The 22904-nt window shown below is 47.4% G+C and overlaps 1 long non-coding RNA gene across 1 annotated transcript; it reads left to right on the top strand.

The window, feature by feature from the left end:
- The first annotated feature begins 3788 nt into the window (after window positions 1-3788).
- Window positions 3789-16534, top strand: LOC139794258 (uncharacterized). The gene is made up of 4 exons (XR_011725053.1): window positions 3789-5413; window positions 6654-6824; window positions 15296-15473; window positions 15947-16534. It is a non-coding gene; the product is annotated as an uncharacterized lncRNA (long non-coding RNA).
- The last annotated feature ends 6370 nt before the right edge of the window (window positions 16535-22904 follow it).

The following is a 22904-nucleotide window of genomic DNA, read 5'->3' as shown; positions in this document are numbered from 1 at the left end:
ATGAGCAGTGGGTTGTAAATGGGGGTCACTTTTGGACCAATAATATTTTTTTTCCCCCTGCAGCTGTTTTAGTGATGGTAATGATGCTCTTTGTCCTCCTCTATAGTTCTGCAGTGCATAACAGCTTATTACTGTGATACCTACACGTGGTGTCTGTGGCAATCAAAGTTAGTGAAAGACAAGGAAAAAAAAAAACAGATCACAGCTGAAACTGAGACCTTAATCTTTCCGAGACTGAGAAGGCAGCCAGCACACCTGTTATGTCAGGAAAGGACAGTGCATAGTACCAAGCTTCAACCACTTCTATAACAGCAGTGTAGAAAACCAGGGAACAATAGTTTTACTTCACATCTGAGCGTATGAGAAGTAGCCTGTCTTAAGAGACTGGAGCTTTGCTAAAGTATGGATCTTTGACTGGATCTTTGCATGGATGGAGGCTTTGTTGCTGGAAGTGGTTAAAATCATGACAGGGCAGCATTTCTTCAAATAACTTAAGGTAAAGTCAAATGCAGAGAGTTCTTACGCAATATGGAGTTTCCCTTTTGAAAGAGCAGTTTGGAGAGAAAAAGTTATTGGTCTGCGCTAGGACAAAAGTTGCTTAAACAAGATAAACCAGGGTGGCATCTTGCCATCTTTCCCTTCCCTTTTATCTCAAAACCTTAACCTTAACTTTAAACTACAAATCTGAGGTGAATGCAGTGCAGTGGATCGGCAGCTACTACTAAATTGTAATAGATCTTACTTATTTCAATGATGAAGGTTCAAAAGCTTCTCTAGGTAACAGATATATTTCTATGCTCTTAAAGTTCAAATGCAAGTATTTTTAATGTTACCAAGAATGTTTTCAAATATATAATTAGTTCTTCTGATAAAGTAATCAACATAATCAACAAGAAAATGATTTACTAATCCTCTGTCCTTGTTTCTAATCCAAGTAGGTTACAGAACATAGAAATAAACTCAATTTTCAAAAACCTATCTGATTTTTGTGGGCATGGTACTTTTTAAACATCAACTAGAAAGAAAGGAGGTTTCAGTCATTAAATTTGACCTAACTACAGAATCTTGGTAGCAGTTCACTTACCACTGAGAAGTACTTTAGCACTGTGCAGAGCTGTGAGTGGCTGTTGAACATGCTGTGGCCACAGCAATAAAATAGGGTGGAAAAAAATCTTTCCTCGAGCTTCACAAAGAAGAAACTACTTCAGTGATATGTAAGAAAAAGTATTTGTTCCTAAGTTGCAATTTTTGCTTTAAATATACACAGTGCCCTGCAAAACTCACCCTTCAGGATACTGGAATTGCGATGATGACTTTATTTGAGAAATACCAGCTCAAGTCCTGTCCTATGCAATGGTTCATCCAGGCAATGAGAGTTTGGTGGGGGAAAATGGAGAGCATGGTAGATGCATGTCACTCATATTTAGGGGAAGAAAAGCTTAAGATTTGCTGGAATTTCACTGAAGCGCGTTTTGCTAGGTCAAAGCTGGTTTATTAAGTGATTTATTATTGGATAGGGTGTTAATGGTTGTTACAGCACCCCTTAGAGCACGTTTTCCATCTCCCAGCATCTTGTGGTAAGCAGATTATGAATGTAAGAGCCTGCCCTGGCACAGTGTTGGGAACTCAGAGAGGGGTGAAAAGCATGGTCTGTTCACAGCCCACATGGGGCTCTGACCTATGTCGTGCTTTTAAGTGTTTAAATGAGATGAGAAGGTGTGGTTGCTTACTTTGTAGTAGCAGTGGTTCTCTGAGAGGTTTCATTTGTCTCCACGTGGACTTCACTTTCTCCCAAAAGATAAAATTTCAGTATAAGGATCACTTAGGAAATAGGGATAGGTGGTGGCTTGTAGAAATCTCATGGGCATCTGACAGGACCACAGCTGTGCTAGGGAAAGAAGGTATCCTCCCTTTGGGTACAGCCCAGCCAAGGGATGGGAAACCAGCAGGTCCTCCTGGGACTAAATCCCTGCTCTGCTACACCATCACCCTGGTTTTGGGGCTACTACATCACTGGCCTGAGCTTAGATGTGTGTGTGCCACTCAAGGCATGCTCTGGGTAATCCCTGTTGCAAAACTCCTGTGTAATGGCAAATTCACAGTCCTGGGCCTCAGCACTTAAAACTCCCTCTGTGTAGAAAAAGCTTCCAAACCAAGGCTGTGTATGATGTAGGTGTAAAGGGACCGATGGACTGGCAGAGGTGGCACCACCAGTGGTCTGGTAACTCTAATACTGGGCTACCAGCCCAAGTTGTTTCTGGGATTAATGCCACTGCTGAGTTTAGATGTAGCAAGTGAGTCTCAAAACTCAACTTATGCAGAAATGACTGCTTAAACCTGTTGAATGCTTCTTCCCTTGCACAGGTGACTTTTCTAGGTTGTCTGCTTTTTCCACAGTAACGTCCAAGCACTGTTTGGGCAGGGCTCATCCCCTCCCAGCACAGCACTGAGCACCCAGGTAGGCACCCTCCAGGCAGGGCTGCTGGATACTTCCTAACCTGGTAATGGGGAAAAACACCCACCACAGGATAGTTTGCAGGGCTTCACCAAGTGTGTAATAGATACTAAACTCTCTGGGACTTTGGAATCTCCTGGACTCTGACTTTTCATGCAATGCTATATAGTGTCTAGGAAAAAGGTTAAAACTAGGGTTACTCTAAAATAAGTCTGTACCATAACATGGAGCCAGAAAGACAGACAGAATTTGTACTGCTTCCTTCTTTAACAGGAGTCTAGCTGAGACAGTGAATGAGAATGTATAAACGTTTTCTGCTTAGTTTTTTCCTTTTATACTTTGCATGACTTCTTGGTAGAAGGCTGGAAACAGATTTCTGTTAACTTTTGGTTATTAAAAAACCCAAAGACCAGTCTTGGAAAGAAAATGGGGTCTGAAAACACAGCAGGGTAATGAGAAACTTAATAAATATCCTGTTGTTGTAACATCTGTCATTTTAGCATTAACAAGCTCATGACTTTAGCTGTTGTATGATCACAGTGCCTCTCTGCAGACTAAAGGAAAGGTTGTTAGACCTTTCAAGTAAAAGCTTTCTACACAGCAGGATGCTTTAACCTCTTGTATCCTGAAGCTATGTAGCTAAAGCAGCCTGAAAGTGATATTGAGACAGACTCCTGTGTGGGTCAATTAGGAGGGATACAGATGCAGTTTAGGCTCTAGAGTTCTCTTATTTTTTTTTTTCTCTTTGATGTGCACAAGAGCCAGAGGAAAAAAAAAAAAGAAAGAAAAAGTAACCCCAACCAAAATAATGTGAGTTGATTTTTTGGTGGGTTTGTTTGTTTGTTTTGTTTGCTTATTTGGTTTTTAGTTGGTTGGGGGTTTTTGTTATTGTTTGTTAGTGTTTCTTCTTAAAATATAATTTTGATTTGGCCATGATTTAGTTGTCCTGAAGGTTGTAGAGAGGAGATTTAGGAGGCTGTCTTATTAAATGAATAACCATCACAAAGCACAGTAAATGTCCATTGCTTTTAAGGCAGCAAATGTATACCAATTGCAAACATGGAGTGGTATTTTTGTTCATTTTAAAACAGGCCTATATAAGGACCAGAACAACTGTTTGAATACTGAACCCCATACAGCATCTCTTGCCACCTGTTTCTGTGATTTCTTTAGCCTGTTGACTCATATTTTTCTTTTCTGGAAGCTAAGGGAAATGCCTGCCACGCTGAAAATCCTCCGGTTTGGTTTTAATTTTGGATGAAGTTCATCCAAAAGAGTTTCATGCTGATAATGTTTCCCACTTCTTTATTTTTTGCTTTTCTGTGTCAGGTGGTGAAATGAGAGCCCTGCACGATCTGTGGGCAGCCAGTGCTGCAAAGATACTACAGACATCACTCCCCCATCCACGGCTTCTCATGTGGACAGGAGCAGAGTGACTGTAAGAAGGAGGTTGTCTTGGTGCTCAGGAGAAGTCTGCAGCACACCAGGTGCAAGAAAGAGCTGTGTTTTTAGAAGAGACCCATGGCTATTTTGAAGCAGAGCACTCACTCCATTGTCCTCCCTTATTGTCCTCCCTCAAGGTAAGGAAGAACCATGTCCAGCTCACAGCTCCAGGGGAGTTGACAGTGTGCAGAAATATCAGTGGACCAAATGTCTCATAGAATGTAAGGACAAACCACCATCTTCACATGCTGCTCAGACGCTTCTGAGAGGCCCAGAAGCATCTGGACCCCCAAATGCTTCTAAGACCCTGTGTACTTCAGGAGCCTAGGTCCCAGCTGATTTTTCATAGAATTCAGGCTCCCTAACACCCTTTAGGCATGTTGAGGCTCCTTAAAGTATATTTGGTTGCTTTAAACAGGACTGAGATTGTTTTGGGAATGCTACTATTCTATCTGGGGAAAAAAAAGTGAATGAGCAAGCTTAGGTGTACAGAAGAGATGCTGTTTCACATGGCATGACTGGAAAGCACAGATGAGATCTGTGTCACTGAGGCACACAGGGCTCAGGTCATTTATAAGCAGTTAATATACTTTGTATGCTTTCAATTCTACTCCTTTAAGTGATGTGAAAGCAAGTGCAGGAATCTGCATCCTCCCCTCAAACTTTAAAAACACCATTGTAAACTGGTAGTGTAGCTGCTGGTAGTGGTTTCACTGCTGTGACAGACTTGGGGAAGGACTTTTTTTCTCTTCATGCTTTAACTTTCTGAAATATTTTTAAATATCACCTGACTCAAATCACTTTTTATTTTTAAATACTTTCCCCTTTTGTCAGTGAAATTACAAGTTCAAATTCTTACAATGTTTTCAGTAGAACATAACATTTGGACCCCAATAGCTTTTGCTAAAGCCTTTCAGAGCTGCTAACATCTAGAAAATCAGCTATTTTCACGGGGCTAATTAGAACTCATCGAAGAATGAGATAAATGAATCCCAACACTGCGGTTCAACAGTAACTGCTAAGATCTTGCAATTAAACTGTGCTGTAGGATTATACATATTAGCACATGAATTACTCCTTAAATGATAAATGTTGAACCAAATAATTACCCACAGCTTTTGGGAAGGGATAATCACTAAAGTTGGGCTGATGAAATACAACACTTTTTTTTTTCTCTTTTCCCCCCACGATGCAAAGAGAAGTAGAGCTTGCTGAAAACACAACAAATTCTTCCCCATGACTGAGCTGCCAGGTTTCTTCAAGCCACATTTCTTCATTTTGAAATATGGGTGGCACCGTTACACTTTTTTCCTTTTAAACCCAGGCAAAATAAGAATAACGAAAACCTTGAGGAATGCCTGCCAGATTTCCAGTCTGGCTGCAAAAAACCTATGGAGGTGCTAATTCACATCCTTCTTGCTCCAGCAAGGAGAGTGCTTGGAAGACCCAAGGTCAGCTACATGGCCGGGAGTGCAGCTGCGTGGGGATCTTACTCTCCATTTGATGTCAGCATGGGTGAGCGCAGCCTTGCTGCTCAGCCTGGGCTTGCAGGAGCCAGCTGCCCCCAGAGAGGCTGCTCCTCTGCAATCCTTGTGCCTGGCTGCAGCCACCACACACCACCACTGTCCTCATGTATGGCTGCAATCACCATGCAAAGCTGCAGGACTTGTGTGTGACTGCAGTCATGGTGGAAGGCTGCAATCCTCTTGCATGGCTGCAACCATCATGCACAGCTGCAGTCCTTGTGCATGGCTGCAGTCCTCATGGATGGCTGCAATCACCTTGCCCAGCTGCAGCACTCAGATGCAGCCTCACTCCTCATGCAGGGTTGTGCTGGGCTGGCCCTGGGCAGGTGCAGGAGCACTGATTACCGGGGCTTGGCGCAGGGGATCAGCCCCACGCTTATCTCACAGAGCAGCCCGGGGGCTCCCTCCCTCTCCCTGGGCAGTGCAGCAGCCTGGAGACTGCTGTGCTAAGTCTTGAGCAGGCCCTGGCCAGCAGCGGTGCTGCACCATGCCGGTGGCCTCCCTGGAGTTTACCCAGCCCTCCACCACTGCTCACTCTCCCTGGATGTTTTCACTCAGCTCCCTGCCCCGTGCCAGTTAGCACCCAGAGCACAGGATCTGTCCCGCTTTCTCCTGGTGGTGGGTCCCTTCCTGGAGCTACCCCACAACCTCCCAAGAAGATGCCACCTGCCAAAGGATGCCAGCCCCCCTGGCAACACTCCTCCTGAGCACAGCCTGTGGCACAAACCAGTGCAAGGGGTTTTGTGGCACACGGGGTGACAGTGTGGCTTGCCACAGGGCTGCTGCACAACTCTGGTGGTGTGGGTGATTGCTCTAAGACACAATTTGCTGAAATGAAACCTCTCCAGCTGCGAGCAGCCGACCACAGAGTCTGAGCAGTGCTGGCATTGCCGCCACCACAAGAAAACGTGTGGCTGCCATTGAGCCGGGAAATTAATCTTTTATGGGAACCACAATGGACCATCAGCCCTTCACCAAGTTTCAGGGGTGGGAAACAGCTTTCCTGTTGAGCAAACCTTAACAAGGAAATAACTGTCTCCAAACATCCAGTGGCGTCGGGGAGTTCAGAGCAGAGTTGGCTCTGAACTCCGCAGCTTGAGCTCCCCGGCACAGTGCGGTTGGCTCCTGCGCGTGGACGGGCCGGTGGCGGAGCTGCAGGGAGCTGCCCTTATTTATTTGTTCCTGCCCCCCTGGCTGAGACAAGGGCCGTGTTTTATGTTCCTCTGCAGGAAGGTGATAAAGCGCCTGGGAGCTGCTGAAAACCACTCACTGATAAATTCAGTGGGAAAGGCCATTTCTTGTGCTTTGGAAGGAGCGCCTGAGGGACGCTGGAATGCAGGGGAGGCTGAAGCAGTGTGGTGTACAGCAGAGTGGCAGAAGGCACTGGAGCAATTTTTCTGGTTTGTTTCATTGCTTGTTTGTTGGTGTTTGGGTTGGTTTTTTTTTCCTCTCAATGATTTTTTACTCTGCCTGTGGCTAGGCAATCGATACCTCTTTGCCACCAATAAACATTCCAGGCTTTTAAATGATGATGTATGCCAGGGTGAAACAAATTAAGTGCATGATAGCTGCCTTATTGTATTCAAACTAATTCTGTGAGTCTAAATGGAAACTCAAAGAGTCCTGAACCAGGCTCTCCGGTGGTGGCAGATCTGAACAGAGGAAAAACTGTCAGGTCTGGCTCCAGCTGTCAACTCTTTCACTGGTCCCTCTTCTTTCATTGACCCAAAGCAGGGATTGGGATGAGCTGTGTCAGAGTTCCGCAGGCTGAATCCATCAGGGAGGCACACAGGGTTGAGCATCAGCCTGCCCGGAGCACCATAGTGCCCTTGTTTCTCTTGGCAGGAGCCTGCAGAGTGGATATGGGTTCAACCAGCTGGTGTGCCAAGCATCACATCACCCCAAACACCTGCCCCCCTGGAGTGCCACACCAGCAGGGTCTTCAGCTTTGACCTGCTGGTGCAGTAGCCAGTCAGAAGTATCCTCTGAAGAGCTGCTCCTGGAGTTAATCCTCAGCTTTCATACCCTTCCTGAGGAGCTACTTGGGAACCTGTCTGGGGCCCTGAAAAGTCTGCTGGTTCTGTGACAGCAACTGACCCTGTCCCCATGTGTCTGAGGAAGAGCAGATCAGCCTAACTAAGTGCTGGGGAAGTGAACTTACTCACTTCTTAAGTGGTCTTGGATGATTTGGTACAAAAAGTAGTTACAGGATACATTCTTCTCTTTGCTTTCCTATGGTGTTTTGCAGAGGTGGCAGAGGGATTGTGTAGTGACTGCAGCTGTGTTTCTCCTGAGTGGTGTTACTGCTTCTTGAATCCTTCAGCAAAGATATGCATAAACTTTGCTGAAGAGTTTGGGAAATATTTGACTCCCTTTTCTAGCTTCTGGTATAATAAGAGCTGTTGCTTTGCAGGATTAAGACAGCCATGGAAGATGTAAGACAAAGACACTGGACATATTTGCCAGGAGCAGATATTGCATAGCAAACCACTACCATCCCTGAGCAGGCAGATGCCACATGTCTGTGGCCATCAGCCCTGGCTGCTCATTGCTGAGATGCAAGCAATCACCTCTGGGTCCTGGTCTCTGGAGTGGGGGGCAGGGATCCCCAAGGAGGGTCATCTATCTCTCCCCCTTCTTCTTCGGGGAAGAGGCTGCTGCCATTTTTATAGTGGCAATGGTGTGCAGCCTGTGCATTAATCCTCGTTAACTTGCATATGGGCAATGCACAATGGGCCTTGACATTTGCCATCAAGAAAATGAAGTCCTACCAGTTTCAGGTCCTGGTTTTGTACCAAAGCTTTTCATAACAACAGCCATTTCATTTCAATAAGCTAATAATAACCCCTGTAAAACCTGTATATCAGCAAAAGACTCTCTACTGCTGCAAATGTCAGCAAAACAGGAGCTAACTCTGCAGAGGAACAAGTGCCGAGGAAGCCTGAGCCCTGGGCTCTGCTAAGTCTTAGGCAGTGTTCAGTGAGCTGGGCCCATTGCAGGACTTTGGCTCTGCCCCAGGCTGGTTCCTGGTGCTCACTGGTGAGATCACTTGGGAGAGGAGGGAGCAGCACCAGACCAGGGTCCACAAATAGATTCCAAAGTCTTTACTCATCTTTTCTCTACAAGGAGAAGACTCTGGAAGCCAAAGTAGGCTGGAGAAATACTTTGTCTTCCAGTGCAAGAGGAACCAGCTGGAAAAAAATCTGCATTGGTGTCTGCTGGGGGTATTTGGAGCATCAGGCCTTGGCCTGCTGCTCAGCATAGAAATCAGCAGGAATTTTGTTTGTTTCTTTGGCCCAATTCTGCTCCCATGGCTGACAACCTCTGCTAAAGAAAAGAGATATTTGCTGCAGAGGGAGAGGGGAGTGCTGGGAAGGGGGCTGTCTGTCTGTTAGCAGCTCCCTTTGGCTCAAGTCCTACCGTAGCCCTGAGGATTGGTGTTCATTTTTCTTCCCCTAGGGTTCTGCCCAGGGGAGGCCGTGGGTTTGCTGCTGGCCAGGATGTGGTGTGTGCAGCTTAGGGCCCTGGGGCTCAAGATAAACTAGGGAGATAAACTATCTTTGACCATAAATATGCCTCTGGCCTTGTGTACCTTGTAGTAAAATGGCAAATTCCTGAAAAGGAGAATGCACCCAAGGAGGGGCTCAGTAGTGCATGCCTTGTTTCTCACACTCTTTCCATCAGCACCCACTGCTGAGTCCTTTTGGAGCCAGGCTACAGAATGAAAGACCCATCACACCTAGTGTGAAGTTCCTAGGTGACAAAAATATGGGTATTTATGAACATGAAATACTTACCCTGTGCTAACAGAACAAACACCCTGCTTAGGAGCTTCTAATAAACAGGGCACTCATCTTTTTTCTTGCAGCTCCTGTATCTGGGTACCCTGACACTCATCCATGTGCTGCAGGATTTGAAGCACATACTCCACAAGCCAATGTGCTGTTCAAGAAATGGTAGTATGGGCAATTTTTCAATCCTCCAACACAGTCAGGAGTGTAATGCTGATGGGCTGCACTGAAACTTGCAGGCAGGCGTAGTGGCTGAGCCAGTGGAGGTGTTGCAAGGTGCTGCTGAGCTCTGCTGCTGCAGCAAACACTGTGAGCACCCCATGACTCAGGTCTCCACTACATTCCCCAGTGAAAAGCTGCAGGCTCTGATGTCTTTGTATATAATCAGTGCAAGCCCAACTCTCCACTGTTAGTAGTTTCACAGGGTGTTGTGTATCTTGGCTTGTTTAGGTAACCAAACAATTTTTTCTTAAGTGCCTCACTGAGAAAAAACACTGGTAGCAGACTCCTGGGAGGCAGCACCATGGAATGAGTGAAAACTGCAGGGCTGTTCTGTGTCATTCCTGCTGCGAGGGGAAAAACCCAGGACCACTGTGCTGCTGCCATATGCTGTGCTGTATTTCAAAATGAGCCTGATGGGGATGAGCAAAGAGATCCAAAGCCAAGCAGAGTCTGTCTGCACCATGCCCTGCAGAGTTCCTGTGAGCCCAGTAGCCCAAGGGATGTGTTAATAAGCGAGCTGCAGTGCTCCTGCTCATTTAGGGCAATAACACTCAGCACATCCCTGAGAAGCTGTAAGGAATGAACTGCATTTGCAGCAGCCGAGGGGAGTGTCAGCCTTCTTGTTGCACTGCCATCTTCATGGTACTTCTTATGCTGGGAGGTGTACCCAACCAGTGGGGATTTTATACTGTGAGCCCACTGTATGAGTTACACTGCAACCTCAGTCTTCATAGCTCCCTCTTTGGCCTGGGTATTTTTAGATGAGGTAGGAGCAGCTCTGCCCACAGTCTGTGTGTCTGCCTCATAGTGCAGCTCACTGTGCTGCCTACTGCTTATATTTGCACAAGTTTTCAAAAGTGTCAGAGTTACCACACATGATGGATTGCCTGCCAGGAGGATCTGGATGATCAGCTAAAGTGTTTATTTGTGTGTATTGATTCCTACTTGTGTCCTAATTTTTTAACTGCTGAGTTCAGCCTGAAAAATCTTTGGGGGATCTCTCTTTGGTATTCCCTGTTTCTGGAGTGAAAACCCCTTTGTCCATACATTTCTTACTTTCTGATCTAAAGGAAAATGAGATTTTATGTTTGAGTAAATCGAATGTGAAGCACAATCCAGTAGGTCATTTTAATGCTGGGCTGCTTTCTGTTGATGGGTGAGAATACATTTCTGCTTATTTTTCTCAGGTTTTCATGATGTTCTCTTACTGTGAGAAATGAGTAGTGCCAAGCCAGGATGCAGACATGGCTTAGCTATGAAGGGGAAGTACAGAAAGCTGGCAGTCCTGCAAGTGCAGAGCTGCTTTTTGGGCTGATTTCCCGGAGCTGAGTGATCACTGGGGTGCTCAATGGGAGGCTTGAGGTTTCCTTTAAAAGGTGCTTACACAGATTTTGTTGCCCTGCAATGCATGAACATGACCTTATGGTATTTCTGGCAAGTCCCTGTCGTGTGAAACAGGACAGTTGGATGTGCTACCAGCTTGGGGAGCCTCAAGGTTCCCCAAGGCACAAAGCCATGGATATTGAGGAAATAGTCAGGAGGCATCATCCCAGGAAACAGTCTTAAACAGGGCTAGACTCAGAGGTGGGGTGTCCCTTCTCTCCCAAAACTAGCAGAGGAATTGCAGGTGCTGACAGGGCAGATAGCATCACCTGGCGAGTGGAGCTGCAAGGAGAGGGAGACCCAGTGCTGGTGCTGTGCTGGCACAGGCACGCCAGGTATCTCCTCCTCTCCTCCTACAGAGAGGTGGGTAATTAATGTATCCATTTTAGAAATGGAGAAACCAATGTGTGCATAAGTGGAAGGGTGGAGTTTTAAGAATATGTAGGTGACTGGCATGCAAATGCTTTGGGAAATACCATGTTGTGCCTGATTTGCATTTGTAGACATCTACTTGTCTTGTACTGGTCTGACCCAGAGGGCCCTGTGTGAGGACACAGGGAGCATGAGAAGTGCAGGGTGAGATCCTTTGCTGGTGATCCCTTGTTCCTCACTGTGCCTGGGCCAGTCGCTCCCCTGCTTTTGCACCCTCTCCAGGGATAAGCACTCCTGGGTTCCCCCAAATGTCAGTGGTGATGGGATGAGATAGGATGGGACTGCTGTTCCCTCTTTACCCAGCAAGAGTAGTCTGCACTGGCAGCCTCGCTGATCCTCCCAGCTCCTCCTCCATGCTAGCTCTTCAATTTCAAATATAAATCTATTTAAAAACTCAGCAGATTTATTTTGCTCCAGGAGTAGGAAACCTGTTGGTTTGGCTCATCTGAATATTACTCCAGCCCAGGCTGGATGCTGCGTGTCACCTGCCAGGGGCCATTGATGCTCCTGGGCAGGAGGCAGAGCTGATGCCCCACGTTCACCTCTCCCAATCCCTGCAGGACTTTGGACACTCCTTTTATGATGATGACGGGGGTGTTGAAAGCTATCACCCAAGCTGAAGTGCAAAAGAGTGAAGATTACCTCAGTGGAAAAAGAGATATAATTATCTGTAATAGACTCAGTACCTGTGTATGCAATCATTTCCTCCTGCAGACCTTGGTACACTTGAGAAGAGAAACTTCCTGGTTTCTGTGCAAAGAAGTGTCATGATGATTTATCATCAACGAGCCATCCTGTTCCAACCTTCATTTTCCAGTTTTTATAACACCTGTGGCATCACTTGCTCTAGAAAAACATCCAGACTCCAGCTCAGATTTCATGGGGAGCTTTGAGGGACAATTTTTTAAAGGTCAAGAAGCACTTTTCCAGCTTCAGCCAAAGGCTTTTCCTTTCTTTCTGAGTCCAACTCTTCAGTTTCCTAACTTTGTAATGGCTCTGAAGGCCACCTGCAGACATCTGCTCGACTCTGTCTATTGGAGCATGGTCCTGCCATTTTCCCAGAGAGCATCCAGATGGGCAGCTGGATCAGGCCCTCCCTTAGTAGTGCTTTTTCTGTGTGCTTTCCCACTTTCTTTTTTCCATATCAGCAAAAAAACAGTCTTTGCTTCAGTGATGGGACTTAGATTGATTCTTATGTAGCAGGAATGCAAAATGCTGGTTTTTTTCCCCAAATCTTTACCATAGCAATGATGAAAGTATTTTAATTGGCTTCCTTGTGTTTCGTGACCTTAGTACAATATTTGAATGAGGGTATCCTTTCAGCCATGGCCACTTGCACCAGTCCACAGTTCAAGGTCCAGAATGCAAGCCCTTTCTTCACAAATGATACTAAGATGCTTTTTTTTTTTTTTTTTTTTTTTTTTTTTTTTAATTAAAAAAATAGTAAGAAGAAAGAAAGGAAATCTGATGAAAAAACATTAATTCCATTTTCTTTTTTGGAAAAGAAGTCTGAAAACAAATATGCGAGCAGTGTGATGGAAAAACACAGCGTTTGTGTGGGATAGGCTTCTGCAGTTGAAATGTCAAGTTCTGTATCCTTTCTGAACTACTGCCAATCTTCTCTTAACCAAAAATATTTGGTTATTTCCACAGCTGACTGTCAATTTTTTCACATACTCATCCCTGCTGCAATTGGCAGTAGTCTAAGAGCAGTGAGTAGAGCCCAGGAGGAGGCAGGGAGGTGTATGAGAAATGCCATGCTGCAAATGCCTGATGGCACAACTCTGGTAATGTGGAAGCCTCACACAGACACAGGGGGTGAAATCCAAGGACACCAGGGAGTATTCCTTTGGAGGAACTAGAAATTGTCTAAGAGGCTGAGGTTCAGGGTGGTGGGATCAGTGGGGGAGCTCTTGAGAAATGTGTGCTGTGACCTCTGACATTTCATCTCTTATCGGGTTTGAGTCGGTGTCTTTTGAGGCACAGTTATGTGGTGAGGCAAGGTGGTTTTGGTGATAGCAAGTGTTTTGTTCTAGTGACCTTGCTTTTGCTGAATGTCTTGGTTGGACCTTTTGCTAGTGCTAATACTTGTGCTGAGGAACAATGCTGCAATGCTAAGGAGATGCCAATTAGAAAACCAGGGAGGTCATTCACACCACTTTACTGAGCTGTTTGCCTAGGCTTCTCCAATCTTTAAAAATAAATTACAAATATGTTTAAATACTTGCTCCCCAGAACACTGGCCTGTTTGAAAGCTCTGGAAGGGTTCAGGAGAATTGGCATTTGCCTCTCCATTCACAGTGTCTGCTACACAGAGGTGGCTGGGGAAGATGAACCCAGCCCTGGAGGCACATAGGGAGCCTTGGCTCAGGGTGGCCTTCACATCTCCCAGGTCCCTGCTGCAGGCCAGAGGCTGGAGTTGACATGGTGGCCTGTTTGGAAAGGGTGCCTTGCCACAGAGAAGAGGTGCCCAAAGTGCACATCTCTTCCTGGAGGGTTTTGACACTGGCCCCTTGGCCTCTTGATCCTTTCATTCCTGTCACTGGTAAAGCTTCTTCCCTGAGAGTAGAGGGTACATCACTACTGCTCTTTCACCAACTCTCTCACCAGAGACTGTTCTTGTCTTTGTGAATCTTTTCTCTCCCCTTACCTCCCCCCAGTATTTAGCCATATTTCCCTCTTGCCTTTCATGTCTGTCATTGATTCTTGTCTCACTCTTTCTTGCTTTGTCTTGTTTGGAGTCTCTCTGCATGGGCAGGGGGGCAGAACTTGCATCTTCCCTCTTCCTTGCCAAGGGCACAACTCACATACTTTTCCCCTCAGTTTCTGAGTGAATTTATTGTCAGAAAACCCGTACCCCAAGAGCAGTTATGTAGAGCTCAGTACTCTCAAATTTACTTGCTTTCAGGATATTCCTTTAAAATTTTATGATAGAGCAGTGAGTGGGTTTATCATGGGTGCTCGGGGGTGGAAGAAGTTGTAACCCCCTTTTCAGGAGAGAAGGTAAGTACAAGCTGATCCACCCAAGCTGCAATCAGTATCAGAACATCACTTCAGGAAGAATCATGCTTTTTCAATGGGTGTTGGCTTTCAGAGGCACCTCAAATACTTTGCCAGAGTAATTAGTAGTGATCTGAATCAGACATCACTATGTACACGTCTGTCTACAATGGTGACATGTTTCATCATACATCTGCAGTCAACAGCAGTTTTGAGGTGGATACACTCCCTAGCCCACAGTAATCACCTGCCCTCTGCTTGTTGTCTCCCTGCACGGGAGGTGTTTGTCCCAACAATTTGAGTTCCTGCTTGGGGCAAATCTTGGGCACTTGTGGTGAGCACCCACCTCCATGGCTGAGCACTCCCAAAGCTGAGGTCACCCTTCATGTGTGTGCCTGGGATCCAACAGAAGTCTTTGCTGTTTGCAGAGAGACTTTGCACAGGTCCTCACGTCGTATCCGTGTCACTCTGGGAGTCCCAGAATTGCCAGGGGCAGTGAATGCAGAGTGAAGGAGAAAGCTGGAGAGAGGTGTGTTTAGTTTAGCTGGGACACGTCAGGTGTTGCCTCCACCAAAGGAAAGTGCAGGTTTTGATCCCAATGTGGTTTTGTTTGTTCTGAAAGAAAAACATGGTTAGTTTATTGGGTGGAACACAGACATTTCACTGCCACCTTCAGTGGTGAGGTAAACACCACCCAGTCAAACCCATATGCCTCCCACAAAAACTTGGAAAATGAGGGATGTAGTGTTGCTCTTCCACAAAAAAAAACATTAACAACATGCAGCATGGACTCTGCCTTTTCCCTGACTATGCTATAAAATGCCACTCGTTGGGCTGGGGCATAGGTGTAGCAATCTTTGTCGGTCAGGTCCAGACACCGCCTCTTGCTCTGAGCAGCCAGGCTGAGGTCATGTCTATGTTCATTTTGTTTTATTAATTTGTTGTTTAATTCTTTGTTTTCATGAAAGGCTTATAATATGCAATGAAAGGGCAGGGGAAAATTAACCACTGGAATTTTGCATCTCCTTCCTTGCTGTCTACAGGAGCCCTTTCAGAAGCCAGGAAGGGGCCAGAAGGTACCTGGGTGTCCACACAGCTTTGTGTTACCAGCTGGGGACCATCTGCAGGCATCCTGAGGTGATGGTGGAGAGCAGCCAGGGGTGGATCCGTGGCCTGGATTACTCAACAGCAGAGACCATGGGCAGCAGAGTCGACTGGGAGGTCTGTGGCCTTTGGCTCTCCCATCACCAAGAAGGGTGAAATAGAAACACCTTGGTGGGGAAGCACAAAATGGCATTGGGGCAAACAAAAGCATGGCAGGCAAAAAGGCTTTTGCCTTCTCAGGGGGAGAGAAAGGTGGGAAAGGCAGAGGCAGAGTGGGGAGATGTGGGGAGAAGATGCTGCCATGAGGTGGAGGGGAAGGTTGAAAGCCATCCTCTCCCAGAAGGGAGCTATGGAGATGCAAGCTCTGCAAAGCCAGCAGTCAGGGGAGGACAAAGGGTGTGGGTGAGGGCGGGAGATGTGGACTGGCTGTACCTGTTTTGTGCTACTTCATCTGTGATGTCTCGTGCAACTCTTCAGGTCAGCCTTTGTGCTTCATTTTTTGGATCATTCTCCAAGATCTAAAAGTAAAGCTTGCTTGTCTCACCCTGGCCAAGGTCTCCCTGACAGGTATACTTTATCTCCTTCCCCAGAAAGCTCACTTCTCTCTGCCAGTCTGTGGTGGGTTGCCCACACCAGAAGTGTCTGCTGGCTGCATCCAGGCAGCCTTTCCCCACCTCATCCCCCTCAGATGGAACGTGGGCACCTGCAGACAATGGTGTGATTTTTATCAGTCTCCAATACCATTCCAAGATGACTGTAGCTTTCAACCTGCTTCTAGGAGGTGGACAAAGATGTGCAACATGCCCTGTGGACCTTCCTGAGCTTTGGACAGGTGAATGGTTTGATAAAAAGTGAAACACAGTAGTCCTACCCTTGCTGGTTCCTTGGGTTGGTGGATTCTTCTAGTCTTGAAGCTTTGAGACACGGCATCAAGGGACAAAATTACATGTGTGTTTGTGATATATCTCTCCAAAATGAATGAGGATATCAGAAAGCAGGTCAACATACCCTTGTTTTCCAGAAGGGAGCAATCATCTGATGGAGGAGGCCCACACAAGTTCCTTTAAAACAGTACCAGTTTACAGGGAAAGTATGAGACTTGTGTTATTTTGGTGTCCTGATCTTTATTGCTTGTAAGTGTGCTTGCCCACAGTTGTGGTAGATCAGATTTATTCACACACCTTGTGTCTTGTGTTTCAGTTACTTTGGCAGCTCTCTAACTCCTTGTCATGGTGGGATGCTGCTGTGGATGGGACATGCAGGGAGGACCTCAAGGAATTTTCCAGGCATAATGTATCTTGGAACAGAGAATGGGAATGTCTGGGTACTCAGAGTGTGGGGATATCTGGGCAGTCAGCAGGAAGATGATGGGATTGCTTGTGTGAGCCTGGAAGGTTTCTGGCTATGTCTGACCCCCAGGAGCCATTTTGGGGATGACAGGCCAGGGTTCCTGGCCACCAGCCACCTGAGGCCTTGCCTCTTCATGTCACAGAGCATCAGTTGCAGGTGTGAACATGGCAGGTGACCAGCTGATGGTCTCCTGCAGCTCATGGACACCCAGGCTGTACCGAGATGGGTGGCAATGGAGATCTGAGACATTTTCAGGATGAACTGCCTGCCACAACTTCATGAGCTGTATCTTCCTTCAACAAAATTACAGGAGAACAGTTTTCTCTGCCAAATACAGCTTCATGAGCCCAGGGAGATGTGATGCTGGCAGGCGTGCTGCCCAGCTCCCAGCCTGCCTGGCTGCCAGGACGTTTGCCACAGGGGTGATAACTCTGCCGTGTCTCTCAAGGGTGGCTCAGGTTACAGCCAAAGAAAAGATGGGTTTGTCTGCTCCATTGGTCTTCAGGCCCAACACTTGTATGTGAGATGTTACCTGCTCAGTACTCCCATGTGATTCATGACCACAAAAATAATAAAGAGGCCTAGTAGGAAAGCTGGCCTACAGGGTGTTACTTGCTTGCTTTTACTGACCAGCACTGATGACTGCTGCCAAAGGCCATCCACTGTGTAATTACAGCCCAGCCTTAACAGGTCTGCCAGTCTGTACCACACTGAGCAGCCTATTGCTTGCATGAACGTGAGTCTAGAAGATAATTACGTGCACAGGAGGAGGACAGGATGGAAACCTGATCGGGTGGACAGGGAGAACCTGCTCTGTGCCATCACGCGATTACATGCAAGAGCCCAGCATTGTCTGAAGAGAGAACAGCTGAGATACCATTGGCTACTCCTGTTATTACACCCCAGAATTCATCAGAGGCTGAAGACAAAGAGCCGGTTAATTATTTATGACTTATGCATAAAAGGGGAAGGCAGGAACATGCAAAGGGCTATTTCATAATTTTTCAGCCCAGCATGGCTTCTTGGTTCATATTAAGTAGCTCTTCTTTTAAAGTCTAATTTTGAAATTTGCCAACAAACTTTTCCCCTCTGGCACAGGTCAGGACAGCGCTGAACTCAAATTTCTGCTCTGCTTGCTTAGTTGTTACCTCTGAACCTGGGGTTTATTTTGCCTTCCTGCTTCAGGTTGTCTCAGGCCATAATTGCAAGGTCTCTGGGGGACAGCATGTTATGTATAATGGGCTAACATTTTCCAAATGGCATGGGTTTTCCCTTTGGAAGAAGCTGATTAATTGACATAGAAACTATGATCTTGACTTCACTTATATTTCCAGCTAAAAGAATGATTGAAGTGCCTCATTTTGGAATAGCTAGAAGCGTTTCTTCTTGTTGAAGTGTGGAGCACTGGACCTACCTAGTGAGTCGAGGGCCATGTTTTCCCTAAATACATGAGGAATTGTGCCTGAACATGGGCATGGACAATATGGCCACTGTAGCAGCACAGTCCCTTATTGCATCTGGCACTGCATGAAACCCTTTTACCTTCAGCAAGGCTGGGAACTCTTGGTAACAGTGCTGAGCTTCAGCCCAGTCTCTCACACTTCTCAGAGGTCCACCTCAGACATGGCCTTCTCTTGGGGACCTGCCATGTGGTCCTCGGGCACCCTTTCCATCATGTGAGGAGTGAAGAGCATTCCTGCCTGTTGTCCTCTGCTCAGGAAGAGTTTGTACTTTGAGCATTTTCCAGCAAGAATGAAGCACCTTCATCCTAATGAAAGAGTGGTGTGCCCGACTGTGCATTCCTTTTTCCACCAAATAACTGTTGGGCGTTTGACCATATCTCCTTTTTTAGACCTGTTCCTCAAGAGCACTTTCATTGCAGCATAGAAGGAAGTTTTTAAGGAGCACATCGTTGTTGGGATTCACAGAGCAGGCTCTCTGCTGCTTCTGAAAGAAAGTACATTTGGTAGAGATTATTTTTCTGGAATGGTTTAAGTGGGCACATGGAGCGGAAACTGAATGTGTCCCCTCAGTGGTTTCCTTTCAGTATGAAGCTGCCAGAAGAGCTGGAGCCAAACCCAGCCTGGCTTCAACCTCTCTGAGTGCTTCAGGAGGGGTCTGTGGCTGAGCAGGTCAGAGAAGCTGGCCTATCCTCCAGGAGAGATAGCAGCTTGCAAAAGATGCTCCCCACCCCTCAATCCAAAGCAGACAGCACAGCCATCTTCACTGAGCACCCAGGAAACCTCTCAGTATGTCACCATGAGTCTCCTCCTTGTGCAGTGTGCTTTGTTTGTTTTTTTTTAAGCAGTTCCAGCTACGGCCTCGTGGATGGATGAGATGAGTGATGTGCTGTGAGATGTGAAACTGAACATGATTTCAGACAGAGGGGATGGAATGGCAAACCATTCTATAGGTATAGCTGTAACCATCAAGCACTGCTAGCCTGCAGAAAGGAGACAACTCATTCCCACCTGTCTGTAGCTACTGAGAAAACAGATCAGGGAGAAAAAGGGAATTTTCATTATGATAGGCACCACAGCATGGAACTGGTCCAGAGACTCTTCTCTCCCAGGTCAGCTTGAGCAGTTTGTTTATTGGAAACCAAACACTGTTACATGGGAGATGGATTTTTGCTCTTGTTCCTGGTGTGCACATTGGACGTGTCAGTTGAGAGTCCAAGAAAAATGGTCAGACCAAAGGAGTAGGAGCTGCAACATTCTTCTCATCCTTGGTGTCATCTGTTTGCCTGAGGCCTGAAGAGATGGATAAAGCCTCCTACATACCTGTTGAGTGCTTAATTTGACAAAATTGGATCAGGAGCCTGTATGTTTAAGGGTCCCAAAAGCCAAAAACATGTCAGCTGTTATTTCAGGAAGTCGCGGGATGAGCAGCTGAATTTACACAAACTTTTTCCTCAGCAGGGGATTTTGGCAGGAAACAGTATATTTACTATAGGTGACTTGCCAGCAGTTTGCTTCAAAAGGATCTATCTTGCCCTTACTTATCGTCCCTAGATCCAGGACCTTTAATTTGTTTGGGTGAACAAGTGTTGTGAAATGCCTTTGCAAATCAAATCTTATCAAGTCAGTATTCTCCAGCTGGAGCCTGGAACCCTGCCTAGTGCATGGCAGGGGAGGACGGTGCAAGTGCAAGAGGCAAGGAGTGATGACAACCTGCCGGAGGAGAGCTGAAAAAGGTGGAGCCCTAGCAGCAGACAAGGAGATTTCTGCACTTTTCTTCTCTAAAAAGCCTGAACTCCAGGACACACTGGGCGTGTGAGTTTACTCCAGTGAGCCTGGGGCAGTTTCAATTTATGCAACTGCTGTTTGCTCAGCAGATGAGAGGCCCAGCTCTCTCTGATCTCAGTGATGTTCAGAGAACACACACTTCTGTAGCTCTCTTCAGCATTCAGATGGGCATCTGCCCAGTGCCAGGTGTGGATGTGTTTTGCGTTTTTCCAAGCTGTGTTTTTGAGGGGGGTTGAAAATGATTATCTTAGGATCCTATAGAGACTGAGGAGGAAAAAATTAATAGTGTTCAAAGGACAGAGTGAGCAGAAGGAAGGGACATATTCCTCTGTTTTCATTCTGGATGTGTGATGGTGACTCACCTCCAGGGTTGGGGTGGTGCATACCAAGGGGTCTTAAGCTCAGGGATACGCAGCTCTGTCAGCCCCAGTGCTGCAACAGTCATTGCTAGTATAGTTGCCATAGCATTTGGAAGGAGGACTGTCCTCCAGAGTCTCACTTCATCCCCAGGCCTCTCCTGAGTGATCTGCCAACAGCACATGAGCAGGCAGTGACTCTTCTGGCCCTCTCTCCATAGCAGAAGACTTGGCCTTTAACCAGGTCACTTTGGGAAAAACCTGGGATCTGATCTCTGTAGAAGTTTGTGTCTGTGCTACAGGGTTGGACTTGATGATCTCTGAGGTCCCTTCCAACCCAGCCAATTCTACGATTCTATGATATGATCCCACAGCAGCATTGTCTGCCAGCAGCATCTACAAGCACCAGTGTGCTTGCTGGAGATGCTGGCAGTCCTGGAGTGTTGCTCCCTTGGGGCAGGTTGGCCACAGAGGGAGCCGTGGCTGCAAATCAGTGATTTGAGATGTGCTGATGTTTCTACTCTGTACTGATCTGCACATCTGGAGCAACCAGCTTGACTTGGCATATGCTAATCTGAAAGGCAGAGAGGAGCCTTCTTGTCCTCCCATGTCTCCACATGGGAGTCTGTGGTGCTGGCAGTACAGTGCCATATGGCACCAGCACTTACCACATGATTATTAATGGAAAAAGCAGGAGAAAGTTAGGCAGCACATCAGCTGTGCCAGGCACCGCCAGGTCAGCGGCCTTCAGGACATGCTGAGGTTCACAAAGTTAAATAAGAAGACCACATCAATGTGCCCCTGCTTCACAGCAGACTAAAAAATGTGTGCATCCTCTGTGTGACCACCTCACCCATGTGCTGTGCTGACGTGTCATGCTGCACTGGGGTCTCGGGTCTTTTGGGGACAGTGAGGAGCCATGCAGCGTGTGAGGCTGGAGGAGAACCATTGCTCTTCATTATTGAATCCAAAGAGCCCGATGTGACCCAGAGCAGAATGTAGGACAGCTTTGTATCAGGCTTGAAGTACACACCTGCCTTTTAAAAGCAATCAGCAAGTTTGATTACAGCACAACACAGCAGCATGAACAGACAGACAGACAGTATGGCTGGTATTTATCACCAGGACTGTAATTATGCCTGCAGGTCCCATGCTGCCTGGGCCCCAGTGTGGTAAGCATTGTACAAGACATGATAAAAGACCATCCCTGGCCTGAAGAAATTAGAATCTGATTTAGAACATCCCAAAAGGGCAAGCCAAGTGGGAATGGTGTGAGGGAGTGAGGTTGGGAAAAAAATGGGGTGAGTTTGATTACAGATAAGGCTGCTTCCTGGAGGCTCCTGCTGAGCCAGGTTTGCTGGCACCTCTGCTGTGCCACAGAGGTCTGCTCATGGAAACAGGCATGCAGGGTGTGGAGGCAAAATACAGTAGGACTGCAGGCTTTGAACTGAGGAGGGTAGAGGTGGGTTGCAGCTATATGGAATGAATCACAGAATGGTTTGTGTTGGAAGGGACCTTAAATATTGTCCAGTTCCAACTCCCCTGTCATGACACCTCCCACTAGACCAGGCTGTTCAAAGCCCCATCCAACCTGGTCTCGAAAACTTCCAGAGAGGGGGGCATCCACAACTTCTCTGGGCAACCTGTTCATTCATTCATATATATATGCACACACACACATATATATACACACACATATATATATACACACACATATATATATACACACACACTCACATATATATACATACACACACAGGTATGTGTATGTGTGTATTCCGAAGGGGAAGACAGAGGAAGCTCCTGTTCAGACGCCCGGTGGAGGATGAGGGCACACCCACTCCTCTGCAAACAGCCGAGACCACCGTCCCCGGCAGACCAGGCGCTCTCCGGGCCCCTTCAGCAGCACAGCCCCCACCCGCCCGGTGCCCCGGGGCCGGGATGCTCCCGCCGGGTGCGGCAGGGCCGGTGCCGGTGCCGGTGCCCGCCGCGCGGTGTCACTGCCGACCAGGCGGCCGCCGCACGGGAGCCGGAGGGTGAGGGATGCGGGATTACATCCCCGGGGGAACCGGCAGATTCTCTTCCCTCACCCGCCCCGTACCCCCTGCACATCCCACGGGTTGGGGAGTCTCCGGCAGAGCTCCTGCGAGGGGGCAGCCTCGGGGCTGAACACCGGGGAGCACGGCAGACGCCCCTCACCCTTCCCTGAGGCGCCCCGAAGGGAGCAGAAATGAGGAGAGAAGCCGGGAACAGCCCCCGCCGGGGACAGGAGGGAGAAGGCGGCATCGGTACCGCCCGATGTGGGCCCCAGGCACCTCCGCTCACCGCGCAGCCCAAGAAGAGCAGCTAGAAGTGACTAATCCCAGCTCGGGGCAAAGCTGGGAGGGGTGCGAGTGATAGCTCTGATTTATTAGTCGTATTATTGATCCCCCCTCCTGTCTCAGGGCAGGCTCTGGTTGGCCTCCGGCTGCTGCAAAGGCATAGAGGGTCGGACCCCCCGCGGCACAGCTCCCGTTCCCCTCGGTGAAGTGCATCTGGCACTCCTTGGGTTGCCTGCTGGTAATTATTCACACCAGACATCACCACTTTCTGGG

This window comes from Heliangelus exortis, chromosome 3 (assembly GCF_036169615.1).
Source record: "Heliangelus exortis chromosome 3, bHelExo1.hap1, whole genome shotgun sequence".
NCBI lineage: Eukaryota > Metazoa > Chordata > Aves > Apodiformes > Trochilidae > Heliangelus > Heliangelus exortis.
Note: the sequence above shows the minus strand (reverse complement) of the source record. Positions and strands in the feature narration are given on the sequence as shown.